This window comes from Triturus cristatus, chromosome 1_2 (assembly GCF_964204655.1).
Source record: "Triturus cristatus chromosome 1_2, aTriCri1.1, whole genome shotgun sequence".
NCBI lineage: Eukaryota > Metazoa > Chordata > Amphibia > Caudata > Salamandridae > Triturus > Triturus cristatus.
The window spans coordinates 128036945-128064301 of record NC_140580.1 but is presented as its reverse complement, the minus strand read 5'-3'; the positions used below and the strand labels follow the sequence as shown (position 1 = coordinate 128064301).

Genomic DNA, 27357 nt, shown 5'->3' with positions numbered 1-27357 from the left:
CAATGCTGAAAAAGCTTAGATTGTTTGTTTGGTCATTTCTCATTTGCCCGCAGGCGGAGGATGGGCTTGCTATTCGATTCAGTGCTTATGACTATTGATGAGGATCGCCTGGAAGAGGAGGATAATTTACTTACCTGTAATACTAGTTCTCTTCCAGGGGTATCCTCATCAAAGTCATAAGCAACCCACCTGCCTCCCCAGACAAATGAGTCTTCTATAAGCTATATCTTTGTGCCCTGACTCTCGGGTGTCCGCAAAGAACAACTGACCTGTCGCCCCTAGGGCATGATGGGAAGCTGGGGGTCATGGCTGCCTTAAAGGCACAGTGCCAATTTTTGTGTTTGCAATTGCTTTCATTACCGATGATATTGGTTTTCAATGCAGCCTACAGGCTAACAATGCTTGCTGTTTTGCAGATTGGTTTTTATTCTACTCATTAAAAAGAGTTCAAGTAATGCTTGTCCTCCTGTTGTCTATATTCTATAGAACGTGGTTACAAAAGCAGTTTTTTTATCATTACATTGACTAGCGTTTTTATAGGGGCTGCAATGATGTGTGAAAAAATTATATATGTATACATATAGAGCTGTATATATGTTTTCAAATATATTTTATTATTATTTCGGGGGTCCCCGCTCATGGGCGGGAATATTTAGTGCTTATGACTTTGATGAGGATGCCCCTGAAGACAACTAGGATTACAGGTAAGTAACTTATCCTTCTGTTCTCTTCAGTATCCATTGCAGAGAGCCTTGGGGCTTGTATTGGTTGAAGTGGAGTTTTCCACATAACTACACAATTCCTATGAATCCCATATTTCTTTTGGTCTTTGATTTGTGAGGGCCGGACACAAGATATTCTGATTGTCCCGAACAGGCCAAGGAGGTTATGGTATACAGAGCTCATGGAATAACTTCATCTACCCCCAGGACAGACTACCTCGCTCAATTGGATGGTCAGATTCCAAACCCAACTTCCAGAGGCTCACCTTCATGCATAGAGAGTGAGCAGTGACACTTCCAACTGCCATGAGAGGCAGCCCCTTGACGAAATCATTTTACTCTGGGAGGTAAACACGTTTTGTCACTGTGTGCAGAGCAGAAGGTTGATCCAGTGAATACATGTCTTTTGTAGGTCCTATGTTTTGCTCTAGCACCGGCCAGATTGTACAGTGGGCACTGTCCAGGACTATTTTCCAGGCCTGTGAGCATTTGTCTGCCAGCCCACCCTTCCCTGTTCAAATCCCTAGTTGTGATTATATTTTTTGGAAGGGATTCCTGTTCCTTTCTACATCCAGTGGGAACTGAATGTTGTTTTTGACAGGGGACCGTTTTGCTCCCTTTACAGCTGTCTGTTCCATTTACTGTTGTTTAAGACTGAGTCCATTTTTCTTGTAGCGAATACTTCGGCAAGACTTGTCAACGAGCTGCAGGTGCCATCTTTCATATGCTTCTGCCCAGACAAATTGGTCCAGAATACAAAAGTGGATTTCTCGCCCAAGGCGGTGACCCCTTTCCATCCGGGTCAACTAGTTATTAACCTACCCGCCCGCCCCTTTTCCTGCCACCCCTCCCTACTGAGGAAGAGGAGCGATTACAATGTCTGGACACCTGTTACGCAGTCACTTAATATGCAGACCAGACAAGGGAGGTATGATCTGACGACCAACATGACTTAAGCACGCACCAGAAAGGACAAGGTGGTCCAGAAAAGACCTTACATTGGATCATTTTGTGTATCAAAATGTGTTGCCAAAATAAACCACAGTAGGAAAGTGGGTATCTGAAAGAAACAGATTAGTTAGATTCCTCACCTTAGAATATCCCCAGGCGTCAGGCTGGATCCGGAAAGATTTTTGTAGCAATACCCCTTGCGCGTCGCTTTTTGACTAACTTTTTGACCTCTTTTGGTTACTCGACTCGACATCTGGTGCCGGTAGGATGCCTGGATTTAAGCATTGTGACGCCTGTCACCGACTGATGTCGGTAACGGATCACCATCGCCGGTGCCTGTACTGCCTGGGGGCCGAACATGACGCGGAGTCGTGCCCCGACTGTCAGACCTTGATGTCGAAGGCTAGGCGGGAGCGGTCCCGTAAGCTACTCGAGCTTCGACACTCTGCTCCGCGTCGCTCTCGGTCCCGGTCCAGGAGGAGGTCCAAGGACCGTTCGCGGAGCCGCAGCCATCGACATCGCTCGTCGGGATCTTCGGGTAAGTCCCGTCACTCCAAACATTCTAAGAAGGCAAAGCCGTGTCCTCACTCTTTGGACTCCCCTCGCCGGTCGCGCGACCCGGCCGAGTGTCCGGGTGGTTCCACCCCCGCAGCTCCGTCGGAGCCGCAGGAGCCGCGCTCGTCCCCATACCCTCCGGTCCCTGGGACTGACGCGGCTCCGGCAGAGGTCGGTGCCTTCCTCTCGCCCATGAGGAATCTGGCTCCGCCGTCGATGCCTGCCGGCGCGCCTTCGGGCCCCGCAGGGTTGACTGGGCGACCTCGCGTGCCGGCGGCTCCGGCGCCGCAGGTCCCCGAGGGATCCAGGCCTGGATCTCTGCCGGCGCCGGTCGACCTCACGACGCCTCCTCCGCCGACACCGGTTCCGCCCCCGCATGGCGTCGGGCCTCAGTTTAGCCCTATTCCGGACCTGGCGCCGGTACAGCGCCGTCCGACGCCGTTACCGGCGCCGATGGGTGACCGCTTCATCCACCGTCCGGCTCCGATCATTCCTCCTGTCTACCAGGAATCGGATGATGAGGGCGACTGGGAGGGGTCTCAGGACCCTCTGGCCGAACAGGCCCAATTGTCTCAGGACTGGGCAGAGGAATTGGGGGACGCCAGCGGTTTGGATACCTCTCCAGACGCTGGATTCATCTCTCCTCCGACTGTGGCCTCGGAGGAAGGTGCAGCCTTTTCTGTGGTGCTGCGCAAGGCGCCGAAGCCCTGGGGCTCGAGTTGCCTGCTGTGGCTGTGAGGACTAACGTCCTCACCGAGGTCCTTCAACCGACAGCAAGCTCCACTGAGCCTCTGCTGCAGTTTAATGAGGGCCTCATTGACGTTCTCCAGGGCACTTGGTCCAAGCCCTCCACAGTCCCTCCTGTGGACAGGAACGATTGCCCGGCGCCACCGCCCTGCTCCGGGCGACCCCACATTCCTCTCCCAACACCCCACCCCAAAGAGCCTGGTTATCCAGGCCTCTACCTCCCAATCCTCCTTCCCATTCGCTCCTCCGGATAGGGAATCCAAGAGGTTGGAGCAGTTTGGCAAGAAACTGTTCTCGTCCCTGAGTTTGGGACTGCGGTCTTTAAATACCGCTTGCCTTTTGGACCGTTACTCCCACTCGCTGTGGGATGCGGTGGAGGACGTGCTGCCCTTGTGCCCGGAGGAGGCCCGGGAGCGACTCACCCAAGCACTTGCTAACGGGCGAGATGCAGCGCGGCACGCCATTAGATGTGGACTAGACACCACGGACTCGCTGGGTCGGGCAATTTCCACCACGGTGGCGCTTTGGTGCCACGCCTGGCTGAGGTCCACGTCGTTTTCAGGGGATGTCCAAAGCTCCCTCATGGACATGCCCTTCGATGGCACTCGCCTGTTTGGCGAGAAGACGGACAGTGCGCTGGCCCGGTTCAAGGACTCCCGGGCCACGGCCAAGTCCTTGGGTCTTTCGGCCCGCGGCCGCAAACTTCCGCCTTTCGCCCCGTTCGTGGCCAAGGAAGGGGCGCCTCCTCACGTCTGCCCAGCCACCGGCCGCAGAACCAGCCTGCACGCGGTCGCGGACGTGGTTTCCGCCGAGGCGGTTCTGGAGGACAACGTGCCGGTCAGTCCACATCCACCCCGGCAGCATCCGCCTCAAAGCCCTCCTAGTCCGAGCTTTCAGGCCCATTCAACGCCAGTGGGGGGCAGAGTTCGCCATCACCTGCTCCACTGGCGCTCCATCACTTCGGACAGGTGGGTGCTGCAAATCGTCCGAAGGGGCTACTCCCTCCACTTCGAGACGACCCCTCCAGCCATGCCACCGCAGAACCACCGTATGTCGGGGGATAATTTGCATCTTCTCCGGGAGGAGGTTTCGGCCCTCTTGGCCAAAGAGGCCGTCGAGCGCGTTCCTGTTCTAGAAGTAGGTCGTGGTTGCTATTCCCACTACTTTCTGGTTCCCAAGAAGGGCAAAGGGGGCTTACGCCCGATCTTGGATCTCAGAAGCGTGAATGCCTTCCTCCGGAAGGAACTGTTCAAGATGCTCACTTTGGCTCAGGTTCTTGCTGCCCTAGACCCTGGAGACTGGATGGTAGCGTTGGACTTGCAGGACGCTTATTTCCACATCCCCGTCCTACCGGCCCACCGGCGTTACCTGCGGTTCACGGTGGGTCAGGAGCACTTTCAGTTCACCGTGCTCCCCTTCGGCCTCACCAGTGCCCCTCGGGTGTTCACGAAAGTGATGGCGGTGGTCGCAGCTCATCTGCGCAGATCAGGGGTCCCAGTCTTCCCCTATCTCGACGACTGGCTGTTGAAGGCGGGCTCGCCCCAGCAAGTCGTCTCCCACCTCCAGACTACGGCAGACCTCCTGCATTCGCTGGGGTTCTCCATCAATGTGCCGAAGTCGCACCTGAGTCCCTCCCAAAAGCTCCTTTTCATAGGGGCGGTTCTCGATTCGGCGCAGTTCCGGGTCTATCTGCCGGAACAGCGGGTCCTGGACATTCGAGCCCTGATTCCCATCTTCCGGCCTCTGTCCTGGATTTCGGTCAGGTTGGTGCTGCGGCTTCTGGGGCTGATGGCCTCCTGCATCCTGTTAGTACCTCACACCAGATGGCGGATGCGGGCTCTGCAGTGGGACCTGAAGTTTCAGTGAGCCCAGCATTGAGGCAACCTGTCCGACCACGTCTTGATCTCGGAGGGCACTGCGAAACAGCTGCAGTGGTGGCTCACGAATCACGATTGGGTCAGCGGCAGATCCCTCTCCCTTCCCCATCCGGAGCACGTGGTAGTGATGGATGCGTCCCTCCTGGGATGGGGGGGCCATATGGGAGAGGCGGAGATCAGAGAACTCTGGTCTCCGGCGGAGACTCGGCTCCATATCAATCTTTTGGAGCTGCGGGCGATCCGACTTGCACTGAAAGCCTTCCTTCCCTCTGTCCGGGGAAGTGTTGTGCAGGTGTTCACAGACAACACCACCGCCATGTGGTATTGCAACAAACAGGGTGGGGTGGGGTCGTGGACCCTTTGTCAGGAGGCCCTGCGCCTCTGGACATGGCTGGAACACCAGGGCATCACCCTAGTGGTTCAACATCTGGCGGGCTCTCTGAACGCCAGAGCGGACGAACTCAACCGCCGGTGCATGATGGATCACGAATGGCGTCTGAACTCAGACGGGGCGCAAGGTCTCTTTCTGCAGTGGGGAGAGCCTTGGTTAGATCTATTCACCACCGAAGAGAACGCGCAATGTCAGCAGTTCTGCGCGTTGGAGTTTCCAAGGCGGCACTCGCTCAGAGACGCCTTTCGTCGCGAGTGGAGTTGCGGTCTGTTGTACGCCTTTCCGCCTTTACCACTTTGCCCAGAGTGCTGAAGAAGATCAGGCGCGACCGGGCCCAAGTCATCTTGGTGGCTCCTGATTGGGCACGAAGGTACTGGTATCCCGAGCTACTCAGTATGTCCATCGATCCCCCGATACGACTGCCTCTTCAGCAGGATCTTCTGTCGCAGCAGCAGGGGACGGTCCTCCACCCGAACCTGTCCAGCCTCCACCTACGTGCGTGGAGATTGAGCGGCGGCAGTTGATGCCATTTGACTTGCCTCCTGCAGTCTGTGATGTCATTCTGGCAGCCAGGCGTCCCTCCACAAAGACGGTATACGCCTGCCGGTGGAACAAATTTGTGGCATGGTGCACAGCAAAGGCTGTGGATCCCCTTTCTGCCCCTCTTTCTGAGGTTCTCCTCTTTCTTCTTTCTTTGGCCCAGCAGGGCTCTGCTCTGGGCACCTTGAAAGGTTATCTTGCTGCTATCTCTGCCTTCCATCGGCTTCCTGATCAGCCTTCTCTTTTCAAGTCCCCTGTTGTTTCACGCTTTCTCAAGGGCATTTCTCATATGTACCCTCCTGTTCCTTTCGTAATGCCTCAGTGGGACTTGAACCTTGTTCTCACTTTTCTGATGTGCGCTCCCTTTGAGCCCCTTTATAACTGTCCCATCCGTCTTTTGACTTTGAAAACTGCTTTCTTGGTTGCAATCACCTCCGCTAGGCGGGTGGGTGAGCTCCAGGCTTTGTCATCCAAGCCTCCCTTCCTTTCCGTTCACGTCCTTCTTTCCTGCCTAAAGTCGTGACTCCCTTTCACATCGGGCAATCTGTCACGCTGCCCACCTTCTTTCCGCCTCCGCATCCTTCAAAAGATGAAGAGAGGCTCCACCGTCTGGACCCAAAACGTGCGCTATCCTTTTATTTGGACCGCACAAGACAGTTCCGGGTGGACGACCAACTTTTTGTTGGATACGTAAGGGCTAAGAAGGGTAAAGCTGTACACAAGCGGACCATCGCTCTGTGGGTCGTGTTGTGTATTAAGACCTGCTATTCTTTGGCGAAAAAGGTTCCTCCTGTTGGGCTATGGGCCCATTCTACTCGGGCCACAGCGGCCACGACTGCACTGGGACGGGGAGTCCCCTTGCAAGACATCTGTCAGGCGGCGACGTGGGCTTCGCTGCACACGTTTGCGAGACATTACTGACTGGACAGCCAAGTCCGGAGGGATGGCCACTTTGGCCGTTCTGTTCTCCAGGACTTTCTGGTGTGAACTTGGTTCGCAGACCCACCACCGGGGTTGGTATTGCTGGGGTATCTATTCTAAGGTGAGGAATCTAACTAACGTGTTTCTTTCAGATGAACAAGTTACTTAGCTTCGGTAACGATGTATCTGTAAGAAACATTAGTTAGTTAGATTCCTCACCGACCCACCCAGCTTCCCCGTTCTGCGAACCGACATCTAGGGTTAAGGTTCTCCCTTTCAGGGCCCTAGATTTTTTGGCACCAGTGTCGGTCTCTTGCATGGCTCAGCATCCCTGGCGCGGAAAACTATGTACAAGAACTGACGTCAGCGCGCGAGGGCGGCGTCTAAGTACTCCGACGTCATTCCGGCGCACGACGCCAACGACGGACGCGGAGCCGCAGACGACGCCTAGCGACGCGCAAGGGGTATTGCTACAAAAATCTTTCCGGATCCAGCCTGACGCCTGGGGATATTCTAAGGTGAGGAATCTAACTAACTAATGTTTCTTACAGATACATCGTTACCGAAGGTAAGTAACTTGTTCTTCTGTTGCCGTAACCCCCCCACTTTTTGACAGACTACTGATGCACTTTCACTTGATGTGCCCTGGGTCCCTGACAATCAGGTTCCCAGGGCCTGTGTTCTTTCCTCAAAACTAACCCAATTGGCATCTCTGGCCACAGGTCAGCCCCTGGTAAATGGTACCACAGGTACCCAGGGCACTGTTACCAGGGAAGACCTCTAAGGGCTGCAGCACTTATTGTGCCACCCTTAGAGGCCCTGTACCTTCACACACACACACTGCCTTTGCAGACTGCATGTTTTGGTGCAGAACAAAGTGAAGAGTCGACATGGCACACATTCCTGTGTGCCATGCCTACAACCCACTGCCCTGGCATAGATCAGTCACCCCTCTAGCTGGGTGCCCTATGCCAGTGGTGAGGGTACAGGTGCATGAGCCCTGTACCCCTACAGTGTCTAAGTCCATTCTTAGACATTTTAAGTGCAGTGCTGCCATTAAGAGTATATGGTGCTGGGAGCTTGTCATTACGAACTCCACAGCACCATAATCGCTACATTGAAAACTGGGAAGTTTGGTATCAAACTTCTCAGCACATTAAAGGCACACTGATGCGAGTGTGAGATTTAATGAAAAATGCACACCGAGGGCATCTTAGAGATGCCCTCTGAAAAACGACCAGCCTCTGGTGGGTTCCCTGACTGGTACACACCAGCCTGCCACCACGAGACATGTTTCTGGACCCCTAGGGTGGGAGCCTTCGCTCCCTGAGCCCAGAAACGAAGCCTTTCCTGGGCGGAGTTGTTCACACCTCCCCTAGGAAGAGCCATCTGCGGCAGGGGAGTTTCAAAGGCCTGGCAGCCTTTGAAATGCGACCCCCAGCCTCTCCTGCTATCAGGAGCAGGCCCCCTTCCTGTCTCCCCTCCTTTTCGGCGGGAAGACAGGCGGGAAAATCTAGCCAGCCCAGAAGGTGTGCCCACCTCTGCCAACTCCACCCCTCAGGTGGGGGGTGGCGAGGTGAAGTCCCCTGCCCTCTTGCAGACGGCAGTCACTCCCCAATCTGGATTAGGGATTGTGCTCACTCCCCACGTGGGGTGAGCACACCAAGGGTGTAGTCGCCCTAAGGTCAGTAGCCCATTGGCTACTGACCCAGAGACCCCTTAAAACGCCCCGTAAATACTATATTTAGGGGGCAGCCCTGAACCAAGAAAGCAGATTTCCGCAACCTAAGAAGAAAAAGGACGAAAGAAGACGCCCAGCAGAGGAGACTGCAGAGAACAACTGACTTGGCCCCAGCCCTAACAGCCAGGTTCCGGAAATCCTGCGCTCAAAAATTGTCTTGACCTGCAGCCAGCAACCTCCAGAACCCCTGGGAGGACTGACTGCCTTCAACAAAGACTGGATCTCCTGTGAACAGCAGCCCTGTTCAAAAGAAACTCTGAAAGCAGGCTCAGAGTCTGCTGAGGACAAAGAAACCCGACGCCTGGAACTACCACTGCACCCGTTGCCTATGGCCCGATTTAGAGTGGCCCACTAGTTCCAGTGAGGTCCTCCAGCACTCCAGAGTCCGAGTCCACCGTGGGTTGACCAATCCAGGACTTCCTGACGTCACCTGCAGCCTCTACACGGAGACCCCCCACAACCGCGAGTGGCCTGTAAGGTGAAATCCGACCTCAAAAGACACCCCTGCATCCAGCCGCCCTGCGCCCTGGAGAAAAGAACCTGAGGTACACCTATGTCCCCGATCCCTCCAACTTACCTGCCCAGCTGTTGGTTCCTCTCAGAAGTCTTCCTGGACCGACCATGCAGCTAAAAAACAAAAATCCCCATTGAAAACAACAGGGCACTTGACCGCAGATGAGGGTGCACCTTTTGTGCTGGCTTGTTTTCCCCATTTGCCCTGAGCTAAAGTCCAGGAGCTTTGCTCCCACAGCCAAGTGGCCTGCTCGTCGGCAGCCACCAACCGGAGGCCCCCTATCCCCCATTGGATAAAATTGGGCCTCAACACTCTGCCGCCTTAGTGCTGCTGAGGGTGTAACGAGAGTGCATCACTGACCCGGGGGGACCCGTGAGTCTACCTCCAGAACCTCAACTCCCACTACCAAATACTTGCCTCAAAACCATAACACTATTTTCACCCATAGGCTAACATTGACTGTTTTCTTGGAAAAGTTTCCAAGTGTGGAGTTTGAAAACCTAAAGAAATTCCTTAAAATTAAACTGTTTTAACAAAAACGATTTTACTTACTTGTTTGCAGGAAATGTCCCAGAGTAGTATCCAGGCATACTACTCTGAGTAAGAAATGTAATCCAAAAAGTAACTTACCTGGTATTTTACTGAAAATCCCATTCATGTCTATGTACTGTGTTTACAAATCATTGCAATTCTCTGAAACAATACTGTAAGTCAAATCAAAGTACATTTACTATTGCAATGCAAACTGTTTACAAACTGCATTACTATTGTAAAGTATTTATTGCGTACCTGTGCCATGCTTGTTTGGTTCTAGAAAATAAAATAACTAAAAGAATATTCTTGTTCGAGGCATGTGGGCTGCTGAATTCATATCTGTGCATAGATCGCCGCCTAGTGTTGGGTCCGGATGATTGCAAATTGTTGTCCTGGAAGAGTCTTCGAAGTATCACGAGATAGGTGGCTCCTCCACTGGACTACAGTGCGCATGGGCATCCTCTCCATCCTCAGATTGTTTTTTTCCGCCATTGGGTTCGGATGTGCTTATCTTAGCTCAAGTTAGGAAAACTTTATTTAAGGCCAAAAGCCTTTAGGTATCGTCGGTATTGTTTGTGTTCGGTATCGACAAATATTTAGACTTGTTCTCGGATTTATTCACACTTCTTGGACCTAGTTTCGGTCCAAACATCGATCGACGTTCGAGGATGGAATCGAGGACTCCCTTCAAGAGATGTCCTTTATGTCATGCGAAATATCCACACATCGATGTCCATCCGGTGTGTAACAAATGTTTATCTCCGGATCATGATGAGTCCAGGTGTATGGCCTGCGCCCGGTTCCGGTCAAAGAAGACACTTCGGAATCGACGGGCGGCTAGATTGGAGGCCAAACAATCGGCGCCTAACCCGGTTAACATATTCAGCACCGAGGATGAGGAAGTCGAGAGTGTCGAAGAGATAGACTCGAGCCATGCTTCGGAGCATGAATCCCAATCTGACGACGTTGATGAGGTGATCTTCGAGGACGAAGACGTCGTCGACAAGGTAGGAGACGACGATGAGGCCCTTGGGGCCGAGGAAGATAGCTCGGGCGAGGAGCTAGGCCAATCCGTCGATGCGGAGGCCGAAGGACACAGTCTTGATAAGGCTCAGGTCGAGGGATCGCCTGCGGGCCTTACCCAAGATCAGTCGGATCGTTCTACAGCCCCGCCTGAAGGCCCGGCTTCGAACATTTCAAAAGAGCCAACACTATCAAAAAAGACTGGATTCGATTCAGTGAAAGCGAAACCAAAACCAGCACCGGTCAAATCGAAACCGAAAGTGCAACTGGTTCAAGTCGGATCGAAGGCATCGAAGCCCTCCAATCCGTCGACACAGAAAAGGGACATCGGAGCCGACCAAAGAAAGAAGGACTTCGGTACCGAGAAGACAAAAAAGGGCTTCGGCACCGAGACACAGAAGAAGGCCCTCGGTCCCGAGAAGACGCAACGGCCTATGGCACCGAAGGTTGGCGCACCGACCACCAAGGTCACGGTGGTCGATCCGACTACGTCGACACCGAAGAGTGCGGCGACTGCCAAAATATCGAATCAACCAGGCATCGATCCCAAACTTCGGATCGAAAACCTGAAGGCTGGGAGGAAACCGGAGACCGCGTCGAGGCCTGTCTCCAAAGAGCCTATCGGTTCCAAAGCACCGTCTGCATTCACGTTGCAACAGGTGTCCCTACAGCGCATCAGGGAACGGGCAACCCTCGAACCAAGAACGGGTCCCGAACCACACAAAGTCGCCAAAGCTCACTCGGCGCCGGCACCGATCAAGTTTGGATTGCCGCCACCGGGGGCGCTGAAGATGTTTGAACTTAGGAGGAGTCTCGAACCACCACGAGCAGTGTCCACGAAAAGAACCCATGTCGAGGACTCGCGGGACCAGTTTATCGACACCGACACTGGTAGGCTGTTGTTCCGCAAGCGGAGAATTGTTCCAGAGAAGGCTTTGGACTCCTACAAGATTCCACTAAAAAGGAAACTGGCATCAGGTTCGACGCCAGTGCTTGTAGAAACATTCCACACCTATCATCAGGAACCACCATCCTTTTCTCCTACACACTCGGAACAGAATGCAGGAGAGGGCTATATTGGGGATGATACCACTTACCCTGTGGATAATGACCCTGATGACCAACAGCAAGACCAAGATCAAGCATGGGGAGACCCTACTGACCAAGGTGACCCACAAGATGCTCCTGACACTCATCTTTACAATATCAAACCATCTCCCACTGAAGATACTGCTGCTTTTAACGCCCTCATTGAAAGGGCAGCTGCCAATCACGGAGTGGAACTCCATTCTGACTCTGTGGAGGAGGATTTCTTGGTGGACACGTTCTCCACATCAGAAAGAACGGTCAAGACTCTACCAATGCTGAAAGGGGTTCTTAAACATGCTAAGGACATCTTTAAGGAAACCACCAGGGCACGGTTATTGAACCCCAGAATAGAGAAGAAATACAAACCTGCACCCGGAGACCCCATGTACATTAAGGGTCAATTGCCGTTGGACTCCATGGTAGTTTCTAATGCTCGCAAGAGAGCTAACTCGCAGACTACAGGTGATGCTCCTCCTCCAGACAAGGAGTCCAAAGTGCTAGAAACATCAGGCAAAAGGGTAGCAGCACAAGCAGCAAACATCTGGCGCATTGCCAACACTCAGGCACTCCTGGCCCGATACGACAGGTCACACTACGATACACTAGAAACACTGCTAGAACACCTACCAGATGAATACAAAGATGGAGCGGAGCTCCTCATCAGAGAGGGACAACTCATTACAAATGCGTCCATCAAATGCGCACTGGATGCAGCTGACACTGCAGCAAGGGCGATCAACACTAGTGTGATGTTGAGGAAGCACGCATGGCTGAGAATATCAGGCTTCAAACCTGAGATTCAAAATAATATCTTGAATCAACCAGTCAACCCAGACTTTTTATTTGGCCCAGAGGTTGACACTACACTGGAAAAGATTAAAAAGGACACTGAAACTGCGAAATCTATGGGGGCTCTACAGTCGCAGCAGTTTCGGAGTGGCTCCTTTCGTCGCCCCGGGAATAGAGGAGCAGCTAGAGGTCAGGGGTCCCAGCAGCAGTACAGTAAAGGAGGTACCCAGAGTACCTATAATAAAAACAATAGGGGTGGATATCGTGGATCCAGCACCAAAGGCAGAGGACGAGGACACAACAACACCAGGTCCTCCGCCAATAACAAACAGTGACGTCTTGTCGCTGCCCCCCGCCCACATAACACCGGTCGGGGGGAGACTCCAACAGTTCCTGCCAGTCTGGAGATCCATCACCACAGACAGGTGGGTCAGAGAAATTGTCCAGTACGGTTATTGTCTGGAATTAACATCCAATCCCCCCAACATACCACCAAGACACCGTCCTATGTCCTCAGAGCACTTGACATTATTGCAGCAAGAAGTACTAAGTATGCTGCAAAAAGGAGCCTTAGAGCTCGTGCCTATGGAACAGCGGGGGTCAGGGGTGTGTACTCTGTACTTCTTAATCCCAAAAAAGGACGGGTCTTTACGACCTATACTAGACCTCCGCCCCCTCAACCAATACATTCTGTCAGAGCATTTTCATATGCTCACCCTCCAGCAGGGAGACTTCCTAGCAACACTAGATTTAAAGGATGCGTATTTCCACATACCCATACACCCATCACACAAAAAATATCTCAGGTTCACTCTTCAGGATCAGCATTATCAGTTCAAAGTACTCCCTTTCGGAGTAACAACAGCACCCAGAGTCTTTACCAAGTGCCTAGCGACAGTGGCCGCACACTTAAGGAGACAGCACATTCACGTCTTCCCTTACCTGGACGACTGGCTTGTTCAGGCAAAGTCAGCCCAGCAGTGTGCCAGCCACATATCCCACACCATTCACCTTCTTCACCGTCTGGGATTCTCACTGAATTATCCAAAGTCACATCTCCAACCCGCCCACGTACGGCAGTACCTGGGCGCGACTATAGACACTCTGGCTGCCAAAGCTCAGCCAAATTTAGCGAGAATCAACAGCATGCAACTGCTGATACAAAAGTTCAGACCACAACACTCCCTTCCAGCGCGAGTGTTCATGCAGTTGATAGGCATAATGGCCTCCTGCATCTTCATAGTCCCGCACGCGAGACTACATATGCGCCCGCTTCAGGAGTGCTTGGTGTAGGAGAGTAGGGTCTGCTTTCTATGTTCACCCCCACTTTTTGCTTTTGCTTTACTGGTTTTCGACTTAGATGTGGCTGTGGGCCTGCTGATCAGACCCACAGCCCTGCTGTTCTCTCTCTAAATTGATACTATGTACTTTAGGTGCATAACCCATTTGGATAGGATCACCTTATTGGCCCCTGTACTGTGTACCTTAGGTACCCAGGGCATAGGTGTACCCTAGGCCTACCAGGGGCTGCAGCATGTATTATGCCACCCCTGGCCTGGCCTTCCATTTTGACACAACTGGCTGATCACTCAGCTGGGGCAAGGTTGTGTAATCACTCCTTGCTTAGGTGTAGTAATCCTATACCTAACATACATATAGACACATGTGTACCTATCAGCCACTCCTATGGCAGGCCTTAACAATCCTGGAGGCAGAGTGCTTGGTAACATGTGAGATGGTGCTCTAGCATGAGCTGAGCCTGTCTGCAGCTTTCGGAACCATGTCCTTATAGCTGTTCTATGATATAGCCTACCATATACTCTTAAAGTGCCTTATAATCTTAAACGGTTATGGTAACTATGGTTTGGCTTTATCAAAACATGTCGTGTAAGGTGTCTAACACTTTGGAATAATACCCCCATCCCATTTCTGGGGATGAGGATATTATCCCTCCCTTCTAGAGGGAGAAGACATGTTGTAACCTACTTACCCAGTTAAAGTTAACCAGAGCCCCAGCATCACAAAATGGATGCTGCTGCCACAGACACGAGTCTGACCTCCTGCTGCTGGGAGTGATCCCGGCAAGGGAGGCTTGGACAATAGGTTTCCTGCCTTGGGAGGTGCGAGCACCACCCCAGACAGGCCTTAGTGTATTGGGGCAGGGAGGGATGAAAAGAATGAGACATGCCTGGGGCACACAAGGTGTCCCGTGCATAGTCCAGTTCAAACCGGTGCTGGGGCACTCCAGCCCCAGTCCTGGCGCGAAACTGGACAAAGGGAAGGGGGTGTAACCACCCCCCTCCCAGGTCCCACCCATCAGGCGTGACCTAGCAGGTAACCCAGACCCCCTGATTAGTATAAGAGTGGTAGCTGGGCCCCAGGAGATTAGATTATCCTGAACCTGCAACTTGAACAGAAACTCTGGACCTTCGACATTCGACGAAAGAAGAAGACTGAAGAATCTCCCTTGTGGCCAAGGAGTGGCTACCCTGTGCAAACAGGCACCATCAAGAGACTACCCTTTGCTTTGCTGAAGTTCTACGAGGGACCGACTGCAGAGCCCGACCAGAGCCTTGACTTCCAGACTTCTCCGACCCTGATCCACATCCACAGCCGAGCTGAGATCCGTGGAGGCGACGAGAGACGTGGGACCGGCTACCTGGGAAACGTGGCTAGTATCTTCCAGCGCAGCTTCTGAGGCATCCTCGAAGTTGTGCACCGGGGATTGAGAAGCCCCAACCCCAAGCACCATCTGCACCGAAGATCAGCCCCCCACACTCCACGAGTCCTGCGTGGGGCCCTTCTGCATTTTCCTGCTTGCCGCGTCTGTCCGGTTGCTTGCCCGTTGGCTAGTGGCCTTTGTGACGACGCATCCTGAAATCTTCACCGCTGGTTTGGCTCCTCCAGACTGGCTCTCGCTTCCTTGCAAAAGAGAAGCACCCCAGACCTTCCTGGTCTGCACCAGAAGCAAGTCCTCCGTTCTTCGTGGGTTCCGCTTGCCAAGGCTTGGTGAGTCCTATTTCAACTTCGACACCGCCGACAGCAAGAGCCTTCGTGGGACAGCTCGCCTCCTGGTCCTGGTCGTCCTCGACGTCTCCTGGTCCCCGTGGCTGCAGCGACAAGCTTCACCTTCACCTGCAATCTTCACGACATCGCCTGGTTCCTTCCTGGTTCCACGTGGTCACTGGCTAGTGACCTTGACTCTGTCCCTTCTGCTTGCAGGTCTCCTCTCTTCTTGATCCCAGCCTTGGGATCCACCGGACACTCTTCACTGACTGCCTGTCAGCAACTTTCCTTCAGGCATCCATAGAAGTCCACGACGAAACCCGAAGCAAGTTCACACCTATGCACCCGCAGCCCGTGGGCTAGGTAACTTGGGTACTTCGGTGCTCACAAGGGTATTGACTATCCTAGGGTCTAGTTTCCGAGTCTCGACTTTCTAGCTATACCAGAAGTGTCCTAAAACTGCTTATTTCTAACTGCTAGTGATTCTATCGACTTTTACGCATTACGCGTGAGTGTTTCCACTCTGCACCTGAATCCCGTGGGCCTCCCACTTCCTAACTGTTGCTAGTGTAGGGTAGCCCCAGCGATTCCCTAGGCCTAGGCCTATCCTATCTCCTAAACAGTGGTCCTTATACCACTTTCTTAGTATATGGTTTGCGTGGCCCCTAGGGCCTAACTGTATTACTTACCTGTGTGACTTAATGTATGCATAAATAAGACTGTGTTGTACTTACCTCTAATCTCTTAAAGAGTGCTGGGGGTTTGACTAGAATAAATACACTTTATTTTATATATATATCTGTTGTGGTGTCCTTTCATTTGGTATTCAAGGGATTATATATGGTATCACAGCTGGCTTCACATGCCATTCAGAGTTTAGCCTAAGACTGCTCTTGTCCATGCTACCACTAGGATAGCTGGTCTATAAGGTTGACTTTACAACCAATCACCATAAGGGTTGTTTGGACTGATATAAGGTGTACACTAGAACTAGTGACATCATACATCAGGCCAACTTCTCACACGTGGCACGTCAATGGAATCAGACTCAAGGACAGTTGAAAGACCTAGTGTTGGTGAGCGGTCGGGCATACAACTCTCTGCATTGGTGGAATCCACACAACCTTTGCAAGGGCCGACCATTCCAATAGCCTGTTCCACAAATAATACTGACGGCGGACGCGTCTCTCCAGGGATGGGGAGCTCATGTACTCAATTACACAGTGCAGGGACTATGGACGACACAGCAACAGAAGATGCACATCAACCTTCTGGAACTGATGGCTATCTTCCTGGCAATGAAGGCATTCAAAGTACACTTGTGCAACAAAGTCGTGTTGATCCGGACGGACAACATGACTGCCATGTACTACATACAGAAGCAGGGAGGAACACACTCTCCACAGTTGTCTCATCTGGCTCAGAGCATGTGGAAGTGGGCCATTCAGAGGAACATGTTCCTCATGGCGGAACACCTCCCGGGCAAGGACAACCAGATGGCGGATCTGCTCAGCAGACACAGCCACCAAATGCACGAATGGGAGCTACATCCATCAGTACTCCAACCGTACTTCCAGCAGTGGGGTCATCCAGAGATAGACCTATTCGCCACAAGGGAAAACGCAAAATGCCAAAGCTTTGCCGCCAGGTTTCCGCATCCACAGTCGCAGGGCAATGCCTTATGGATGAACTGGTCAGGCAGATTTGCGTACGCTTTTCCCCCAGCGCCATTAATACCGCTAGTGGCACGCAAAATACGGCAACACTCAATGACACTTATCCTGGTTGCTCCAATGTGGGCACGCCAGCCATGGTACACCACGTTACTAGAACTGTCCGTGGTGCCGCCTCAAAGACTGCGGCTAACACCCAAACTTTTAACACAGAACCATGGCGAAATTCAGCAGCCAGATCCGCAACAGCTGAACCGTGCGATCTGGCTCCTGAAGTCTTAGAGTTTGGCTACCTGAACCTGCCTCCAGAATGTATGAATATCATCAAGGAGGCCAGGAGACCCACGACCAGAGCTTGCTATGCGGCTAAATGGAAAAGGTTTGTCATTTACTGTAAAAACAATGACATTAATCCGCTGGGTGCATCCATTCAGAACATCATCTGTTACCTGTTACACTTATACCGATGCAATCTGGCATACAACTCCATCCGTATACATCTAACTGCAATAGCGGCCTACCTTCAGAACAGGCAGCACCTCTCTTTATTCAAGGTGCCTGCCATCAAAGCCTTCTTAGAGGGACTCAAAAGAGTGATTCCTCCAACTCACCCACCGGCACCGGTGTGGAACCTGAATGCAGTCCTCACCAGATTGATGGGTCCACCTTTTGAACCTCTACATTCATGTGAGATTCAATTCCTCACCTGGAAAGTAGCCTTCTTAGTGGCAATCACTTCGTTGAGAAGAGTTAGTGAACTCCAGGCACTAACCATTCAAGAGCCATTCATACAGGTTCACGCAAACAGAGTTGTACTACGTACTAACCCCACTTTCATGCCTAAAGTGATATCGCAGTTCCACATGAATCAAACTATTGAACTGCCTGTTTTCTTTCCAAATCCAGAAAATGTCGCGGAGAGAATGCTCCATACACTAGATGTAAAGAGGGCCCTCATGTACTATATAGACAGAACACAGGATTTTAGGAAAACAAAACAACTGTTCGTTGCCTTTTCTCCACAACACAAGGGCAATGCCATTTCCAAAGCAGGGATAGCCAGATGGATCGTTAAATGTATTCAAATTTGCTATGAAAAAGCTAAACGCACATTAACGATTCCTCCCAGCGCCCACTCAACACGAAAGTTAGGGGCGTCCATGGCTTTCCTAGGGAATATTCCTTTAGAGGAAATATGTAGAGCAGCCACATGGTCCACTATACATACATTTACAAAACACTACTGTGTAGATGTACAATCAAAACAGCAGGCAGCTGTAGGACAGGCTATTCTCAAGACCCTTTTTCAGACTGCTGCAGCTGGCACGGGCAGCCGCCGCTAATAGAGGGACTGCTATATAATCTATGCACAGATATGAATTCAGCAGCCCACATGCCTCGAACTGAATATGCTACTTACCAGTATGCATCTGTTCTTGGCATGTAGGGCTGCTGACATTCATATCGCCCACCCTCCTCCTCGGCGCCTGTAGCGGCTGCAGCACTCAGAATTACTGTATAGCATGGTCATCACTTACGGTATCTACTCCATCACTGCCACAATGGCGAAAAACAATCTGAGGATGGAGAGGATGCCCATGTGCACTGTAGTCCAGGGGAGGAGCCACCTATGTCGTGATACTTCGAAGACTCTTCCAGGACAACAATGTGCAATCATCCGGACCCAACACTAGGCGGCTATCTATGCACAGATATGAATGTCAGCAGCCCTACATGCCAAGAACAGATGCATACTGGTAAGTAGCATATTCAATACAAAGAAAATTGGTCTGAAGTTCAGTATTTGAGTGTGTGAATTTATTTGCTGACTGTGTACAACAAATTCTTAACACTGTCCTCTGATACTGCCTTACTGCTCGACCACACTACCACAAATCGAGAGTAAGGTTCTATCTAACTTTACCTCTGCCTACTTTTGGGGGTCCACTGGACTGTGCGCAAACTATACCTCACTTTGGTATAGTATATACAGAGCCAGCTTCCTACAGCCACCCATTGGAATCTGGGCTCATTCTACCAGAGGGAAGTCTTTCCCCTCTGCACATGCCAGAGGAATCCCAGTCGCTGATTTTGCCGTGTTATGACATTGGCGTCCCTCCAGAATATATGACGTTACAACGCATGCTTTTACAACGCAGTATTTACATCGCAACTTTCGCCAACTGTTATCACATGGACTCTGAAGCAAGGAGGCATGGCCATTTGGCATTAGCTATGCTTCAGGATTCTCTTCCCTGACCACTCTGTCCTACCCACCTCATGTAAGGGGGTACTGCTTGTGAGAAAGTGGCTCTGTATATACTGTTCCCAAATAGGTACAGGGTGTACAGAGTCCACAGTCCCCAGAGGCTAAAGTTAGATATAACCTTACTTTCTAAAGTGGTAGCTTGGTCGAGCAGTAAGGCAGTATCAGAGGATAGTGTAAAGCATTTGTTGTACACACTCAGTCAGCAAATGGTCTTTCACACTCAAGAACTGAACTCTAGGCCAATGGTTTATATATAAAAAATATATGCTTGTTTTATTTTAGAACCAACAATTGGATTTAAAATATACTTTCTCAGAATGAGATGCTTTATATAAATACTTTTGCAATATGCAATTTACTTGTGTAAACAGTTACAAGTGGTTGCAATAGGCAACACTATTTTAAACACAATAATGCATTGAGTTCAATGGAAATTTCATGTTATTTGCTACAGATTAGTTTTAGGATTACTTTTGGAATTCCAGGACTGGATCTTAGATTCAGTCCCGGGTCAGTACTTGGAACCAAGTGAGAAAAGTCGACTTAATTCCTGTGATGATTTTTAGACAATATTTTGCTATTTTAAAAGTTGACAGAAAATATTTCATAGAAAACAGTCAATGATTCCCTATGGCAGAAAATTCAAGTTACAGGTATAGTATGTTCTCGTTACTTTTGTAATCCAGTACTGGGTGCCTAGACTCAGTACTGGGACCTTTATCCAAAAGTAATTACGTTTTCAGATATTATACGATTTTTTAAGAATATTTAAATATTGCAGAAATTGACTCTTAGAAGAAATTTCACAGAAAAATAGTCAATGATTTCCTATGGAAGAAAATTGGGTTACTGGTAAGTACAGTTGTAAGTAGTTTTCAGAGTCAGTGCTGGGCACCAAGATCCAGCACTGGGAGCTCACCTAAGAGCAGGTAAGTATTTTCGTTTTCGTTACTCGGCTGATTTTTGGTGAATATTTTTAGTTTTGAAAAGTCGACACTTAGAAGAAATTTCAGGAAAAAGCCAGTCAATGTTACCCTATGAAGAACATTGAGTTATTGGTTTAAAGGTAAGTACTCGACTGGCAGAGTTGAGGTTTTGGGCATAGACTCCGGGGTCCCCCAGGGTCAGGTAGGTACAGTTCGTTCACTTCCAGCGGCACTAGGGCGGCCGGGTGCAGAGAGAGTTAGGCCCAATGTTATCCTATGAGGGATGGGGGGGCCTTGGTTGGTGGCTGCTGACTAGCAGGCCACGCGGCTGTGGGAGCTGGGCTCCTGGTCACTTACTCAGGGCAAGTGGGGAAGTAGATAAGTGTAGAGGTTGCACTGCCAGGGCCACTCGGGCGGCTGGGTGCAGGGTGCTTTTGAGCCTTCGGGCGCTCAATTGATTTCAATGGGAAATCTCCGGTTTAGAAAAAGACTGCAAGCTCGTGGACGAGGATTCTTCAGGTGCCACCACCACTTCGAGAGGTAAGTTGGGTAGTTGGAGGTTAGGTTGGATACCCTGGGATTGGGCACATTTGGCCGCGGGACGCCTCGTGCAGGGGTGCCTTTTGGTGTCGGGAAATCTTACCCTCTGTTGATCGCGGTTGGGGGGGCACTTTGTTCTGAGGCTGCAGGCTTCTTCAGGAGTGTCGAGGGAGGTCCTTGGGTGCCGGACTCGCAGTCACAGTCACAGTCGCCGTGGGGTCGTCCTCGTGGTCTTTGTTCACTCCGGCACAGGCCAGGCTTGGCTGGTGCAGAGTGTGATGGGTTTGCTGTTCCGGGCTGCTGCCAGGGATTGGAAGTAGATTTTGAGTAGAGCCTCTACTCATGGGAGTCCCAGGGACTTAGAGTCAAAAGGTAGGCAGGTACTCCGGGGTTTGTGAGGTTGCTGGCCACAAGAGATGCCGGCTTGGAGCAGGAGCAGGTTCGAGGGTCGACAGGCCGGTGGGGCTGGGGCCAAAGCAGTTTGTGTCTTCCTCTTCTTAGCAGCTGCTGGGTAGGTCTTCTTTCTTCTAGCTCTTCTTCGGATTTTTGAATCTGGAATCTAGGGAAGGAAGGTTCAGGGTGCCCCTAAATACTGGATTTAGGGGCGTTACAGGTAGGTGAAGGGCAGGGGCCAATGGGTCCCTGTCCTGGGGTGGGTACACCCCCTATCCTGCCTCTCTCCTGTGGGAGGGGGGCAGTAGCCTAGTCCTGATAGGGTAGGGCTTCCCATCTTCAAGATGGTGAGAGCCCGGAGATGTGCTTCACCTCGCCTCCCCCACCTGATGGGTGGGGTTGGCAGGCTGGCACATCCCCTGTCCTTATTTGGGGTTTTAGGCCAAGGTTCCCGCCAGAGTGGGGGGTTGCAGTGGCCTGTGGAAGCTCACAGAGGCAGCATGCCTTTGAAGCTTCCCCCTGCCCATCCTGGGGGAGGAGATTTAGCACCTCGACCAGGATGTGCATTGTTGCAGGCCCAGGAGAGCAGGGACTCTCCCACCCAGGGGTCCAGCAACATGTCTGCTGTGTGGCAGCCTCAGAACAGACGTGGATTGTAGGTTAGGTTTTAGGGGGCATCTCTAAGATGCCCTCTGGGGTGCTTGGTACATTAAATCCCACACTGGCATCAGTGTGGGTTTAATGTGCTGAGAAGTTTGATACCAAACTTCTCAGTCTTCAGTGTTGCCATTATGGTGCTGTGGAGTTCGTGTTTGACAAGCTCTCAGCACCATGTACTCTTAAATGGCAGCACTGCACTTACAGTGCCCAGGAATGGACCTGGGTACTGTAGGGGCACAGGGCTCCTGCTCCTGTGCCCACACCATTGGCATAGGGCACCCAGCTAGAGGGGTGGCTGATATATGCCATGGCAGTGTAGGTGATGGGCATGGCACACAGGGATGTGTGCCATGTCGACTCTTTGTTTTGTCTTGCACCCAGACACCCAGCCTGCAAGGGCAGTGTGTGTGTGTAAGGGTACAGCGCCTCTAAGGGTGGCACAATGAGTGCTGCAGCCCTTAGAGGCCTTCCCTGGTTACAAGGCCCTGGGTACCTAGCGTACCATTTACCAGGGGCTGACATGTGGCCAGGGTTTGCCAATTTGGGTTTTGTGTGTTTAGGGGAGGAACATAGGCCCTGGGCACCTGATTGGCAGGAGTCCAGGGCACACTCAGTCAAAGTACATTCAGCAAAAAGTGGGGGCATACCATGCAAGAAAGATGGCACTTTCTCACACTGCTCTTTAATCTATTCAAGAGGTGAGGAATCTGCTGGTAGAAGTTTTTTTTGTTGCGCTGCACTTGTCTTTGCCTCTAAGTGCATACAATAAATGGCTAAGGAAGTGACACCGGTGTGCCAGTTTGGTGCTATATGGTTCAGTGACATCACACTTGCACACCCTACAGTGCAGAGATGGAGCCAGCGCCACCTACTGGCATAGGAAAGCAATTAAATCTTTATGGATCCAGTCTGGTGCCTGTAGATATTCTAGAAGTGAGAAACCTGCAGGTAGCTAGATCATCCACCAGATTGCTGTGGAAGGCAAGTAACTTTTTCTATATGTCTTGTTGGTAGTAGTTGCTCTAACTGGGCATTTCATTTGTGGTTTCCAATTTAATCTGTTATTCTATATTTTAAGTTTTTATCCGGGTTCCAACTCTTCGAGCCTTAAGTAATTGACCCCGTTCCCCGGTAGTTTAGGTTCCTAAAGAGTAATTTGGTTAGCCAATTCAGTGCTTTAGTAGCTTTGTGGCCATGAAACTACTGTGGTAAATGATTGGACTGAATATACTAATGTGAACTGCTCAGTAGCTGCTGATTGTCCCAGTATCCAAAGAATAATCTCCTACAGTGGGGCACAGATTTGATAAAGTGAAGCTGTTATAACTACCAATGTCAGTTTACATCAACAAGACTTTGGCAGTGTGCGAGGGTTGTCTGCCTAGAACACTACCTATTTCAAGCTATGTCGCATGTTGGAACTATGATAGTGGCACACATACAAGACATTCGCTTATGATGCGTTGGCACCAAACATGACTCATGCAGCAAATGTCCTTTGCTCACTCGAAGGCCCTCGGAGACAGTGAGGCACAGCTCTGTTTTGCAAGACACAACAAGAAGCAGGGTCGGTCTCTGTCAAAATAGCTGCTATTGGGTACGTCTCGGGCAAAGTCGAAAGATGAGGACAAGTAGGGGGCAAAAAACAGGAAGCACAACCATAGCTCCTCGACATCCAGAGGCTTCCACTCCAGCAGTAGATTGCGCATTTGGTGGTCGTGACACCTAACTCTAACCTCTGTCCACCTCTCATCCTATAACATCTTAGTAGAAGATGCTTCCTGCGCCATAATCTACTCTGCAGCAGCACGTTGTTTCAAGCACACCAAGCTGCAGTTAATGTTCGTTCCGCCTCCCTCTGGTGTGCCATTAACCCAATGAGGCCTCCAGGTCACTCTCTCTCCTATGGTGCTGACTGACTACAGTCGAAGTCATCCTACTCCGCTAACAGCTGTGCCAAGTGCTTGTGCGCCTATCTGAGCCTGTCGGATGTAGAGGTATTCAATTACCAAAACTATTGCTAAAGGTGATGAACTATATATTGTAGTTTAATAGCCTCAATAATGGTAGTTGAAGTGGATGGAGGACATTTTGGGGTCAAAATCAACCATCATTCAAGGCCTCCAACATGTTCTGCATGATGAAAAGGGAGATCATTTGCTTCCATCTTGTTAAATTGATGCCTATATCTTGATTTGCAGAATGTCAGTAGCTTAGACACCGCTCTGAACTCTGCCCTGGATTAGTCTTTATGGTGTCTACTTTGCAGTTGTGTTTCAGAGTGCTGCACAAGTCCTTAAATTGCCGCTCCCCACTGAGATGAAGGCTGACCTCTTAAACAAATATATATATATGTATGCATGCACTCTTTGTAGCACAAACCTAGCCAAAAGTCAGCTGAACATTGTACAGTGTCCAATATGAACATAAAGTCAACAAGTGATAGAGGTTGCTGGTTTGTCGATTGTCTATTCATTGTGATGTAGTGTTGTTTAAAGAGGTGCATCTTCTGCTCGTTCCTAAATTAATGCAGTGTTCAGGTAGTCAGGATGGATACAGGGATGCTGGTCCCGATCTTCGATATATAGATGTAAAAAGCCTGCTGTCTTTTTTTAGTTTTTTGCACTTCTTGGTTTTCAGTCTGATGGTGTTCTGGCCACAGGTACACCATGTGCCACCAGGGGAGTCAGTGAAGCTCTAGCAGGACAGGGCGCGTAAAATGCAATTACGGGGTGCTCCTGTAGGTGTTAACCACCATCCAGATTCAAAGGTATGAGGTTTGAACAGCAGTTCTGAAGTCTGGAAGAAATAGTTTCATTTTCATACACAAGTGAGCTGCTACCCGGCCATGTGTGTTTTTGCAGTGTGTTTCTTGAGGGTGATGTCAATGTCGAGGGTGAATCCAAGTGACTTGGCATGCGATTAAAATTGGGGTTCGAAACTGTCAAGGTTCAGGTTAGTGAGCCAAATTTATACTATTCATTACTCGTCGTTTTTGGCAAATAACTGAAATTCTCCCTTAGTTGAGCTTTAGGTAGGTGTTGGATATCCTGATCTGGATGAAGTGGAGGCAGTGTTGTAGGTGTTTGATGTCTGAAGCAGAGGCGACTTTCAAGTAGAGTGGGGCGTGACACAGCCCCCTGCAGCCTAAGCACTGCAGTGGGGACCTCCAATCATTCAGGGGCCCGCAACCATTTCAACGGTGCCCCATTCTGCCCAAGGCCAATGGATATTTGTGAGGTTTGGGATACTCTGGGGCCCATCCTTTTGCATTCACATTTTACGGGGGGCATCATTTTTACATTGCACCATTTATGTGGAGTTATGTATCATCAGCATATTGGTGACCCTTGATGCTGTCATCTGCAAGTGGAACCCCAGGGTGCTCTAGATATAGGTTGAAGATCACTGGAGACCATATGGAACCCAGAGGGACTCTGGAAGTGATGGGCATATTTTGGGACCTGGAGGTGGCCTGGTGACCATACTGATGCTGGGCAGAAAGAGCGGAGGAAAACCATTGAAGGAGATTGCCAGTGAATCCCTTGGAAGGTGGTGGACTGGTCGACTGTGTCAAAGGTAGCTGAGGGGTCTAACAACATCAGGAAGCTTCAACTGCTTAAGCTTGGGACCTCTAGTCTTAAATATTTGCCAGGCAGCCACATGGGTATCTTTCCATACTTTCACCAGGCACAACTACATTAATGCACAACTAAGCAGAGGATCATTTTGCCAGCTTGCTCCTGCAAGACTTCCTTGTGTAATGTCTGCTCCCCGAACAATTCTCCACGCAGGGAGCTTTGCTTTTGTATTGGCTCCGAATGTGAGGCATCTGTAGTTAGACGTATCCATCAGAAGGGTACTACCCTTCAATTACACTCTTTTCAGTGAATACTGACCACAGGTTCCTCACCAACCACCCACTTTTTCCTGTTATGTGGTGGTCTTTTATGTTCTAATCAGGTCCCAAGTTAGCTGGCTTGCACTGCCAATGAAAGATAATGTTCGAGGCATGTGAGCTGTAGATCACATGCTTTACATAGCCTGCCATCTAGAGTTGGGTCTGGATGTTTGCACTTTGTTTTTGTTCGAAGAAGTCTTTTCTAGTCACAAGGTAGGTGGTGACTCCTTTGGGTGATAGTGCTCATGGGCATCGACTCCATTGTTAGATTTTTTTTTTCCGCCTTTGGGTTCAGATGCGAATTGCTGCCCTCCGGTTCGGCACCGTTTATTGGGTTCACCAGGCATCAGTGTGCTTCGGTGGCTCCTTTATACAGCTGCATGTCGTCCAGTTTGGAGACAGGGCGAAGTCGCAGCAGAGGTCTGTGACCCAACCTGTTAACGTGCAGGAGCTATTGCAAAAGTTATAAGATTGTCTAGCATCTGCGAAGATGTACAAGGTAAGGAATATGTGGTTAGAGTATCAATAAGATAGACCGTTAACAAAGGTAAGTAACTTATTCTTTTGTGTACTTCAAATTAAACAACGTGTTGACAGATATGGCTGCTAATTTCCAATAGAGCAGTCAAAATAATATTTCTGCAATAATTCTCAGGTTATTTGTTTTTCTCTTTAACTTTAGGTAGATTGGGTCCAGTATGACGGCAGTTGCAACCAATGGTTTCATCAGGTCTGTGTTGGAGTTACCTCGGAAATGGCAGAAAAGGAAGATTATGTCTGCATTCGGTGCACAGCCAACAATGTTATGAATCGAAAATAGAACTTATTTTGCAAAACATTCAGGACTTTAGTAATTGTTTCCTTCCCTCTTACCTGCTCACTCCTGACCTCCCACCCCTCCTTCTATCCCTTTGCAACAGCCACAGGACTAGGTTCTACTGCAAGACTGCAATTGGTGCTATTTCTACCCTCTCGGGAACATTTTTCAGAACTCTTTACAAAATACAGACTTTTTTGGACAATGTTGTATATTTTTCTTACGAGCAGTTTGTGGTGGTGTTGGCAGTAAGGGCGGGGTCTGTTATGCTGTTTCTCCAGCCAGGGTTTTCAGTGATTTGGAGTCTTTGATACATGCACCTTTTAATGTACAGAGTTACCACTCATACCTCAGCATGGGATTCACCAAGCCACTCCTCTCAAGTCTCTGGTGCTGGAAAGGGAAGAACAAAGTAGGTCCACAAATTCTATTAATTCCTCCCTGGAATTGCTGCTCTCCTTACAGCATCCTCAAAAACAAACCTGTTACCCTTTTTGTTTCTTCCCACACCACACCTTTACCCTTTTTTTTGGTTTTTTTTGTAGACTAGTTTTATTTATCTGAGCAATAACCGGTATGTCTGGTTTCAGGCCAAACAGCGTGGTGCTTGAGCTCGTGGAATTGTATGGCGGCCGACCGGCAGATAGATGTAGGAAAGTGGGTGCTGTTGCAGTAACCCCCCCCCCCCCACACACACACTTTTGCCAGACTACTGATGCATTTTGATTTGATGTGCACTGGGTCCCTGCCAATCAGATTGCCAGGGCCTGTGTTCTTT

General features: G+C 50.4%; 1 pseudogene across 1 annotated transcript in view; it reads left to right on the top strand.

The window, feature by feature from the left end:
- The window catches only part of LOC146866943 (lysine-specific demethylase 5B-like), a 429067-nt pseudogene extending 401958 nt beyond the window's left edge, over positions 1-27109 (top strand). Inside the window, exon 12 of the transcript XR_014966723.1 lies at positions 26445-27109. The product of XR_014966723.1 is annotated as a lysine-specific demethylase 5B-like (transcript). The remainder of the gene's footprint in view (positions 1-26444) is intronic.
- Positions 27110-27357: the final 248 nt, after the last annotated feature.